Below are 12,492 nucleotides of genomic sequence, written 5' to 3'. Positions count from 1 at the left end.
CAGACCACTCTTACCCAGTCCAAAGATCAGGGCTTGATCCATCACCGTTTTTTAGCTCACTGCACCATCCCAGCTCAGAACTTGGCTATATGCAAATTAGTCTGTTCCTGTCCCAGTGCATGATGGGAACAGGGCAAACCAAACTACCAAGCCAATTCTTATACTGGGAAGGAATCAAGCTTCCGGGGACCGGTTTCTGCCATTTCAGGCGTCGTCGGCCCGGCTTGCTTGAATCCTGATGGTGCAATGAGCAAGGGACTCACATCTGAGTATACCCTTCCACGCTTATGGTGGACAAAATGATTCAGAAAAGGGGGTGGTGATGAACAGAGTGCCTGAATTAAGCAGACCACTCTTACCCAGTCCAAAGATCAGGGCTTGATCCATCACCGTTTTTTAGCTCACTGCACCATCCCAGCTCAGAACTTGGCTATATGCAAATTAGTCTGTTCCTGTCCCAGTGCATGATGGGAACAGGGCAAACCAAACTACCAAGCCAATTCTTATACTGGGAAGGAATCAAGCTTCCGGGGACCGGTTTCTGCCATTTCAGGCGTCGTCGGCCCGGCTTGCTTGAATCCTGATGGTGCAATGAGCAAGGGACTCACATCTGAGTATACCCTTCCACGCTTATGGTGGACAAAATGATTCAGAAAAGGGGGTGGTGGATCAAGCCCTGATCTTTGGACTGGGTAAGAGTGGTCTGCTTAATTCAGACACTCTGTTCATCACCACCCCCTTTTCTGAATCGTTTTTGGCCACTATAGGTGTGGCAGGGTATACTCAGACATGAGTCCCTTGCTCACTGCTCCATCAGGATTCAAGCAAGCCGGGCCGATGAGGCTGAAATGCCAGAAACCGGTCCCCGGTAGCTTGTCTCCTTTCTGGTGAAGAATTGGCTTGGTAGTTTGGTCTGCCCTGTTCCCATGATGCACTGGGCCAGGGACAGACTAATTTGCATATAGCCAGGTTCTGAGCTGGGATGGGGCAGTGAGCTAAATAACGGTGATGGATCAAGCCCTGATCTTTGGACTGGGTAAGAGTGGTCTGCTTAATTCAGACACTCTGTTCATCACCACCCCCTTTTCTGAATCGTTTTTGGCCACTATAGGTGTGGCAGGGTATACTCAGACATGAGTCCCTTGATCACTGCTCCATCAGGATTCAAGCAAGCCGGGCCAACGAGGCTGAAATGCCAGAAACCGGTCCCCGGTAGCTTGTCTCCTTTCTGGTGAAGAATTGGCTTGGTAGTTTGGTCTGCCCTGTTCCCATGATGCACTGGGCCAGGGACAGACTCATTTGCATATAGCCAGGTTCTGAGCTGGGATGGGGCAGTGAGCTAAATAACGGTGATGGATCAAGCCCTGATATTTGGACTGGGTAAGAGTGGTCTGCTTAATTCAGACACTCTGTTCATCACCACCCCCTTTTCTGAATCGTTTTTGGCCACTATAGGTGTGGCAGGGTATACTCAGACATGAGTCCCTTGATCACTGCTCCATCAGGATTCAAGCAAGCCGGGCCGACGAGGCTGAAATGCCAGAAACCGGTCCCCGGTAGCTTGTCTCCTTTCTGGTGAAGAATTGGCTTGGTAGTTTGGTCTGCCCTGTTCCCATGATGCACTGGGCCAGGGACAGACTAATTTGCATATAGCCAGGTTCTGAGCTGGGATGGGGCAGTGAGCTAAATAACGGTGATGGATCAAGCCCTGATCTTTGGACTGGGTAAGAGTGGTCTGCTTAATTCAGACACTCTGTTCATCACCACCCCCTTTTCTGAATCGTTTTTGGCCACTATAGGTGTGGCAGGGTATACTCAGACATGAGTCCCTTGATCACTGCTCCATCAGGATTCAAGCAAGCCGGGCCGACGAGGCTGAAATGCCAGAAACCGGTCCCCTGTAGCTTGTCTCCTTTCTGGTGAAGAATTGGCTTGGTAGTTTGGTCTGCCCTGTTCCCATGATGCACTGGGCCAGGGACAGACTCATTTGCATATAGCCAGGTTCTGAGCTGGGATGGGGCAGTGAGCTAAATAACGGTGATGGATCAAGCCCTGATATTTGGACTGGGTAAGAGTGGTCTGCTTAATTCAGACACTCTGTTCATCACCACCCCCTTTTCTGAATCACCTTGAGGAAAGATGCAGTGGTGGTCTAGTCATTTACCACACACCTGTGGGGAATCCTTGGTGAGGCGTGCGCTCCCTAACGGGTGCACACTTCACCTAAGACGTTCCCGAGTTCAGACCAGTTTTCAATTGCTCCATAGATATTCCCGAAGAGAAAGCACAAATATTTCTGAGAGAGTTAAAGAAGGTTCCCGGTTAAAGTTACATTAGTTATCGTGCCCGCAACTAGAATTCAGCTTCCGAGTTGGAAGAAGCCTGAACATTACACAGCGGTTGATTTTCCCGTCGCGGCTCCTTCTGGGCAGACCGAATCAGTCGTGTTCGCCACCTGAAGAGCAGAGAGAACAAAAAACTATACAAGAAAGCTAAGTGAAACGTTATAGTTGACAAAAATATATTCTTGGAAAATAATCGTATGACAAGTTACTGAGTGACTAAACTTACCTGACATTATAGACAATATTGAATGTACTCAGTCGATGTATTTTCTCTAACCTAAAACAACAAATGATAAAATTCATGATAAGCAAGGTCTTAAGGGAAAAGAACACATTGAGTAAGGAATACCAGAAAGACTCTCCAATTAAAAAGGAACATTAGTGAAAAACACAAGATTTTCAAGGATTGACAGAATAGAATAGATAACAAGCAACTGCATAAAGAAAGGTTGGTAGAAGAACACAAGGAAATTAATAATATAAAAATTACACAATAAACTGAGAGGCCTAGGTTAATGAATGTTATGTAATTATAGGTTATCAGCAGTGAAAAATAAAGAACCGCAAGCTACAAGGTTGCAGATAAACACTAGAGGACAGGCTAGTTCGAAAGACCAAGGGGTATGTAATTAGTAGCGTTAGACTGAGTTATAGATAAGGAATAGAGATAGAGTAGGGTAGGTTATTAAATAATTGTTCTTTGTTAGTTTCCGTTATGTATCCATGTGAAGGGTTTGTCTGTGAATAAAACAAGACAGCCAGAGAGAAGGTGCCAAGAAGGAAATGCAGAGGTCGCAAACCAGTCTCTTCTTCTTTATTATTTTTTCCTATCCCCCTTCTCCCTTGTGTTTTTTTTACAGATTAAATTAAAAAGTTTGGTCTCTGGAGGATTCTGGAGGGGGAGTTGGGAACTAGCGTAATCTGTTGCTGTGCAAGTATTCGGAAAGAGTTTCTGGGCTTACTGTTCCTGACAGTACCAGTGTTCTTTACCTGTTGATGTGAGTATTTTCGACTTATATAAGGAATTACTACTTTCTAACTATGTTGAAAGGTAAGTACTGGATAGGTCTTTAAGTGTTTATTTGTGTGAAAACACATGAAGTATTCAAAAAGTAGTGTGATAATGATATCTAAATATACACAGATACACAGTGTTATTCTAGACAATCAATAGTACCTCTTGCGTTTTACTAAAACAGATTTACTATTTTGGAATGGGTAAGGTGAATAGACATATTCAACATTTTTTAGTACTGTATTTTACTATAACAGCCTGAGTCTTTTCCTATAGTCATAAGGAGTGACTGGTTTCAAAATGTAAGAAAACCTAAGAACAGGACATCCTTATAAGTAATTATAGTTATATAACTTTGTAAAGGAGTAAAACTCTACTAATGGAATGTTATTAGATAATGGTATTTATATAATATTTTTTGTAGGCCAAAATAGGTGAAAACACTAGTTTTGTATTATATATTACAAAAACTGATAAAATTAACTGTTTATACTTTTATACAAGGAGCAACAACATAAAGGAAAAATTATGGAAGGAGAACAGCCTCATACTGAGGAGATTTTGGATATTACCTTGAGTGTAATTGAAGAACTAATCGTATCTGTCACAGGCAATGAGAGTGAAGAAGGGGAAATTAGTGCGTCAGACATGAGCTAAGATTTCGAAGGCGAAAGCTTTGATGCAGATTTTTTGGAAGCATTAAATTATGTTAAAATTTTAGAAAACATTAATTCCAAAACATCTAATGAGGGAATTGATGTGTATGAAATACCTGATGAACTTGTTTTAGAAGGTCTGTTAAATTATGAGATGTTAGAAGAAAACATCTATTGTTTAAAAATAATAAAGGATTGAGCACTATCTACTAATGTATTCATTGTACTAAAAGTGAAGCACTTATAGATTCACTCATACATTCTTTACTTTTTTTATTGATTTAAAATATGCAAAGTGGGTCTGAGGGTATTTTTTGGATGCTTAAAATCCCTATGGAGTATACATGCAGTTTGCCATGCACCTGCAATCTTGTGTTTTATACCTTCAATTCCCCAGTCTGTATCCTTAGACTTCCACCAAACACTCTGACACTGCTGTTTTAGTATTGTAGTGAGCCAGTCAGCGGTATGTTCTTTTCCATTGTACCGTGGTAAAACTGAAGCTGTAATAAATTTAGTGAGGAACTTTCTTTGCAGAACTGTAACAATCCACTCACTATCTAGATAATCGTGGATTGAAACAGGCGTTAGCCCATAGACTGTTTCAAACCCCTTTAGACTGTGCATGCACTGTTCTATGCACCAGCAAACTTATCTTTTATACCTTCAACTCCTCAATGTGTATCCTTACACTTCCAGCAAACACTATTATACTACTGTTTCAGTATTGTAGTGAACCATCTAGTAGTATGTGTTTATCTATACATTGTTGTAAAGGTAAAGCTGCTATGCATTCAGCCACACACTCTGCTTGCAGAATTGTAATAATTCAGTCAGTATCTATGGACTCTTGGAGCAAAGTGGGCCTTAGGGCATGGGCTGCTTGAATCTCCTATAGTCTATGCATGCACTGTTGTATGCACCTGCAAATTTACCTTTTATATGTTCAATTGCCCAGTCTTTATCCTTACACTTGCACGAAACACTCTGTCATCCCTTTTATAGTTTTGTAGTGACTTATTAATCAGTGTGTAGTAATCCATTCACTACATTCAAACAGTAATCAGCAGATGTACAATAAGTGGTACATCCTCAGAGATATGTCAGTTATTGTGCACTGTGACATCACCATCATGGATGCACTGTATTTTCAATGTGGTGTATTATAGGGCAAAACGGTACAGATATGTGATGTATTTGTGTTGTGAAGGTGGCACATTGCTTGACTTGCATTGGAAACATAATGCAGCTCCAGCAATGCTCTTGGGGCCCTATGCATACAATGCTGTGTCAATCCTTACACCTGTTTCAAGCAGATGCAGGGTTTTGATGCAGCATAAGCATAAAAGATACTGAATGAAATCTTATAGATTTCACTTAGTCAGTTTTAGGAGGCGTTCCTGCACCAGGAACACCTCCACCCCCCCCCCTCTCTGCGCAGGAAAGCCTCCTTCTGGCACAGGGTTTTACAATGTGACGCACCTTCCATATGCATGTCATTGTGAATACCACAGACTATGGCACATCTTTTGCACCACCGCTGCATCACGAAAGTGACGCAACAGATGTGTAAAAGAGGCACAAGGGCATTGTAAATCCATTCCTAACACATACAAATTCACCCAGGTAGTTTCACTAGCAGTGCAAATTGAAGCATAGACTTGTAACTAAGCATGGGCGGATTTTGCAGATCCACGATCCGCGGATTTTGCGGATTTGCGGAACGTGGATCCGCAAAATCCGCGGATTTTGCGGTTTTGCGGATTTGAGCTGTCCATCATAGTGGGTCAATGGCGGGAAGACGGTGCACACCGCGAGTGTGTGAGCGGGACCAAACGTGCGGGGCTTCCATGCGAGTGCACATGCCTCTTGTGTGTATAAAAGGTCTGAGACCGATCAGAGCAGTAGATGAAGAGACAGAAGCTCCTGGTCACAGGAACAGCAAAGGGATTGCGCTCATGAAAGTCAAGGATACAAAGGCCTCTATCCAGCATCACAGCTGATTTTCGACAGTAGATTTGGGAAGAAGGCACACCTGCCCATCCTCGACGACGCTCACGATTGTTTTTGGGGTGATGAATGAGTCACTGAATTTGAGCTTCAGCTAGTTCCAGCGACCATGTGTGTGTTACTATGCAATAGCCCCGAAGGGTGCAGGGGTCCCTTCAGCTCCTGGCCACAGGAACAGCACGAGGATTGCGCTCGTGAAAGTCAAGGATGCAAAGGCCTCTATCCGGCTTCCATGCGAGTCCATGCCTCTTGTGTGTATAAAAGGTCAGAGACCGATCAGGAAGCACTAATAGATAAAATAAAGCAGGTGCTCGAGCACCTGCTTTATTTTATCTATTAGTGCTTCCAGTTGAAGCTAACTTAGCTGACTTTGTAACAATTTTAGGATGGCGCTGGCAGCTTGCCGGCGCCATCCTAAAATAGTTACAACTTCAAGCTTGAAGGCTTGAACTTTTGCCCCCCGAATCCGCCGCTCGCGGATTCGCGGATTTTCGGTAAATTCGCGGGAGTTGGCGGATTGCGGATTTACCGAAAATCTGCGAAATCCGCAAGCGGAACGGATTTGACGCTCATGCTTACTTGTAACATATTTATATGGATATGTTACATTCTAGTGCTTCGGAAGTACTTCACTACACTATAAATACCTTATTGATGTATGATGTAGCACTTCCTTGTAGTTCTGCAGTTTCACATTCACCATACAGTAGTAATGTTATCATTCATTCATTTATGAACTACACATTCATTCTGACAAACTTTTACAGACTAACATTGAAATATATTTCTTTCTATGAGCAGTGTAAGTAGTTCTAAAAAGAACTGTTTTTTTGTGTTTTTAGTTTTCTATTTTTTTTGTATTTTTTTAACAAGGTTTTTTTTTTTGAAAACTAAAAAATAGAACAGGAACCCAAAAAGTGTCTAACAGGAACAAAATGGAATGTGAAAAATAAAAAGTAATGACGATGACAGCAATGTTCACGCTTCCTGCATTTTATGAGGTCGATGGACTGTTCCCCGTAACATAAAAGTTCGTCACAATGAATGCAGAGGATTTTAACTTCACTAAAATCATGTTCGATCTGTGGTTGTGGACTGCTTTCCACAGGTGGTGCACTTGATGTACTTGCTACAGCAGCAGGTGGGTCGTTTTGCGACCTCCGTGTTGCAGCTCTTGCAAAATTGTTGGGGTGCAAGGTCTTCAGGTGCCGCACCATACTTGCAGTGCCAAATGAATATTTTTTTGCAGGATTGCCCCAGGAAAGTGTAGTTTGGCAACTTTTATAGGTCACAAGAGGTGCATTGACCTTTTTTCCCCTTCAGTAAATTCTCCATCAGAGGAGTGGCTGAAAGTTGAGTCCATAGGTGTTGTCATTGTTCTAATTTGACAGGCTTCAGAGAAGAGATACTTCTTCTTAGGAAGTGAAAGTAGAATGATTTAAATAGGAGGGGTATTTCAAGAGTTGGAATAGGAAGTGTTATGAAGCAATCTAATCTCTTCTTTTTAAGTCAGATGGCTTTGCGTATGCTTACGGTGTGTTTACGGTGCTCAGTTTCTCACCGGCAGCACCCACTGGGGTTTTATATTTGGATTTGGACTGCAATAACCATAATGATTAGTGGCAGATGCCCAAGTAGGCGGGAGTAACCTGTTGCAAAAGGCGGGACTCGTTAAATAAATAGCAGATGGTCCAAATCATGCTGTCGCTGGTTTATTGTGAATGGCTCTTGAGAAAGGAGGAAGCTCTGAAACGCGTCGAGCCTGCTACAGTGTTTGAAAGAGTGCAGAAGCCTGCTTCCTCAAATTTGCCTCGCGGCGCTCCGGTCCTTCCCTGAAAGTTTGGGGGGGATTCGTCAAGTGGGGGCCGAGATAAAAGGGGGTCCCAAAACGTGTTTTCCCCATGTTAATTTCCATAGGGCGGTTGGACTCACTTTTAGCCCAAACGGCTGAATGGTTTTCCACCAAACTTGGCAAAATTGTAGGGACTGGTTGCCCGATATGCCTTTGCTATGTCTCAAGATATGTGCTCCAGTGGATTTTGAGTAATTTAGGTTAAAAAAAATATATATATCTATAGCAGCTTACCCGTGAGCTTACCCGTATGCTTACGGTACGCTTACCGTACGCGTACCGTACGCACACCTACGCGTACCGTACACGTACCTCTAGTGCGCAAGCTGCATTCTGATTGGCTGCCAATGTCTGTCAACACTCTAAAACAGAAACTGTTGGCAGCCATCTTGTGCCTCGGTAGACTGAGGCACAGGAAAGCAGAAAAACAAACGTGTAGAACTCAAAAAGGGGGCAGGGTAGAAGCATCCTGATCCCCTAGGCCTGCTCAGGGGGTCCCAAAAGGACCCCCAAGGCCCAAAAAAAAAAGAATTCGGAAAGTCGCAGGGTACGCTTACGGTGTGCGTACGGTACGCGCACAGTACGCGTACCTGTACGCGTACGGTGCGCGTACCTCATTTTTTTAAAAGAAAAAAAAAAGATTTGGGGGCCTTGTAGAAACACCCTGACCCCCCTAGGGCTGTTCCGGTGGTCCTATACGGATATTAACATATATAAACGTTATCCGCTAATAGAATTAGCATTTAAAAAACCTTGGGAGTTCACTGAAAAAACCCAAGGTTTCAGGCCTTATATAGTTAGGAATTAGCATTTAAAAAACCTTTGAAATTCACTGAAAAAACCATAGGTTTCACACCAGTTATAGTTAGGAATTAGCATTTAAAAAACCTATGAAATTTACTGAAAAAACCATAGGTTTCACACCAGTTATAGTTAGGAATTAGCATTCAAAAAACCTATTAAATTCACTGAAAAAACCATAGGTTTGACACCAGTTATAGTTAGCTGAACATTTTACTCATACACACACACACCCCACACACATACCCCCACACACACACACACCACACCCCCCACACACACACCCCACACATACCTCACACACCCACACCTCCACCCACACCCAAACACCCCATACACCCACACCCACACACACACCTTATACACCCACACCCCCACCTACACCCCACACACCCCCACCCACACACACCTCACTCCCCCCCCCACACACACACACACACCTCACAGACACACCCCAAACATCCCCCACACACACCTTACCCCCCCACACACACACACCTCTGACACACACCCCACACACACACACACACACACCACACACCCACCTCACACACACACACACACACACACACCCACACATACACGTGTTACCATCCTTGTGGGGACTGTGTGTGAATACCAGCCTTGTGGGGACTAACCTTTCCCAATGTTTCTAAAATACACTAATAACAGAAAAATGTTAAGAAAAAATTCATGATACAGGATCCTGCTTCAAATTTGCAAATATATTGTTATTTAATTGTGTGCACAGCACCATCCTTGTGGGGACTTGAACACGTGCTACCATCCTTGTGGGGACCTAGTCCGTGACACTATTTGTGATTGAATTCAGTCAAAGCCACATGGCTAAATGTTTATTTATCAACAATTTACACAACAACATTATAAACTATTCATATATAACTTGCTACATATATACTAGGGGTATACATTAAAGACAGATTAAGTTAATGTGCAAGAAAATCTCATATCATGCTTAAAGAAAGACACTTAAAGCTGCATTTAACCTATTTATTAGTGCTCAAAATCTTAGGAGATAAGAGAACTAACACATAAAGAAATTAATATATGGTACCAAGGAATATGGTCAAGTGAAATCCAGAGCTTGATTAGATGATTACATTTTTGCCAAAATACATGTTTAAGTCCTCACAGAGATAGTGTGTGAAGATCATTGTGTTTAAGTCTCCATAGAAATAGTGTGTACATTCAAACCTTAAATCCCATTATAAAGAGTGTGAAGCTAATGATGTTCAAGTCCACATAGAGGTTGTGTGTAAATATAGGAATGCTCAAGTCCCCACAGCGATGGTACATTATTATGGCGATGTTTAAGTCCCCACAAAGCTAGTGTGTTATTACAGTGTTGTTCAAGTCCCCACAAATATAGTGTGTTATCATAGAGATGTTCATGTCCCCACAGAGATGGTGTGTTATTATAGTGATGTTCAAGTCCCCACAAAGATAGTGTGTTATTACAGTGTTGTTCAAGTCCCCACAAAGATAGTGTGTTATTATAGCAATGTTTAAGTCCCCACAGAGATAGTGCATGAAGGTGATTGTGTTTAAGTCCTCATTGAAATAGGGCCTAGTGCACAAAGGTAAACTTAGACAAAATGTCTAACTTTACTACTCTTCAATATTCACAAAGCCCCATACAGAGAATGTGAAGCTGATGATATTCAAGTTGAAGTAAACATGAGATGATGTACGGAGTGCTGAAACCTTTCAGTCACTCACCCCGAGTCACAGATCTGGGTTGAATCCATCATCGTACTTTAGCTCACTTTGCCTCCCCAGCTCAGACCCAGCAATATGCAAATCAGTCTTCACCCTTTGCCTCATCGGACTAGTCCATCCCGAATTGCTAAGCCAGGTATTCCCTGGACCGGAAACAAGCAACCTGGGACCAGTTTCGGGGTAACACCCCCTCATCAGCCAGGCTAGCTTGAATCCAGTGGCAAAGTGAGCAAGGGATCCATGCCTGGGCATTCCCTGCCAACTTAGGGAGAACAAAGCAAACACAGGAGATGATGGACGGAGCGCTGAAACTTTTCAGTCGCTCACCTCCAGTCACAGATCTATGTTGAATCCATCATTGTTCTTCAGTTCACTTCACCACCCCAGTTCAGACACAGCTATATGCAAATCAGCTTACTGGTGCTTAAAGTGGAACAGAGCTTGCTTTTAATTACACGAATGCTCAAGACCCCACAGAGATGGTATGTTTTTATAGTAATGTTAAAGTCCACACAACGATAGTGTTTTATTATAGGTTTTTCAAGCCCTCACAAAGATAGTGTGTTATCATAGTTTTGTTTAGGTCCCCACAGAGAAAGCGCACAAAGGTGATTGTGTGTAAGTCCTCATTGAAATAGGGCCTGATTCACAAAGGTAAACTTAGACAAAAAATCTAACTTTTTTATTTTTCAGTTTCACAAATTTAAACTTAGATCAAAAGTCAAACTTTACTACTTTTCTGTATTCACAAAGCCCCATACAGAGAATGCGAAGCTAATGATGCTCAAGCCAAAACGGAGCTTGTGTGTAATTACAGTAATGCTCAAGTCTCCACAGAGATGGTTTGTGACTAGTATTACCAGGGTTGTCAAAGAAAATGTGTGTGATTATAGACGTGCCCAGGTCCCCACAGAGATAGTGTGTGATTATAGAGATTTCAAAGTCCCCACAGAGATAGTGTGTGATTATAAACATGCCCAGGTCCCCACAAAGATAGTGTGTGATTAAAGAGATTTCAAAGTCCCCACAGAGATAGTGTGTGATTATAAACATGCCCAGGTCCCCACAAAAATAGTGTGTGATTATAGAGATTTCAAAGTCCCCACAAAGATAGTATGTGATTATAGAGATGTTGAGGTCCCCACAGAGATAGTGTGTGATTATTGGCATGCCCAGGTCACCACAGAGCTAGTTTGTGAATATAGAGATGTTCATGTCCCCACATAGATAGTGTGTGATTATAGTCATGCCTAGGTCCCCACAGAGATAGTGCATGATTATAGAGATGTTGAGGTCCCCACAGAGATAGTGTGTGATTATAGACATGCACAGGTCCTCACAGAGATAGTGTGTGATTATAGACATGCCCAGGTCCCCACAGAGATAGTGTGTGATTATATATATGCCCAGGTCCCCACAGAGATAGTGTGTGATTATAGACATGCCCAGGTCCCCACAGAGATATAAGACTATAGAGATGTGGAAGTCACAATAAAGATGGTGGGCGACTATAGACATGTTCAGGTCCCCACAGAGATAGTGTGTGACTATAAACATGCCCAGGTCCCCACAGAGATAGTGTGTGATTATAGAGATGTTGAGGTGCCTACAGAGACAGTGTGTGATTATAGACATGCCCAGGTCACCACATAGATAGACTGTGATTAATGGGATGCACAGGGATAGCAAACAGTGAAAGTGCATGATTATAGTCATGTACAAGTCCTCAAAGAGAGAATGTGCTATTACAGTGATGTTTAAGTCCTCACAGTGATAATGTGTGATTGTAGTCATGTTGACGTCTCCACAGTGATGTGTGTAATGATAGGTATGGTGAAGAACCCATACCGATCGTATTAGTCTGGTGGCTTATTAAATGAATGAATCCACTGAGGGATATGTGTTTGACCACTCTCTCACTTGTTTGAATCCTGGTGCTACCACTAAGCCTTTATTCCTTCCAAACAAGGTGAAGCATGGGAAACTTTCACAAAGTTGAAACATCTATTTGTTCAGCATTTCATATTTGGAGTGTAAAATAGAAATTCTTAAACCAGGCTTAAACAATCTCAA

Source organism: Lissotriton helveticus, chromosome 12 (genome assembly GCF_964261635.1).
Source record: "Lissotriton helveticus chromosome 12, aLisHel1.1, whole genome shotgun sequence".
Classification (NCBI taxonomy): domain Eukaryota; kingdom Metazoa; phylum Chordata; class Amphibia; order Caudata; family Salamandridae; genus Lissotriton; species Lissotriton helveticus.
The sequence above is the reverse complement of the archived record's forward strand: the minus strand, read 5'-3'. Positions refer to the sequence as shown.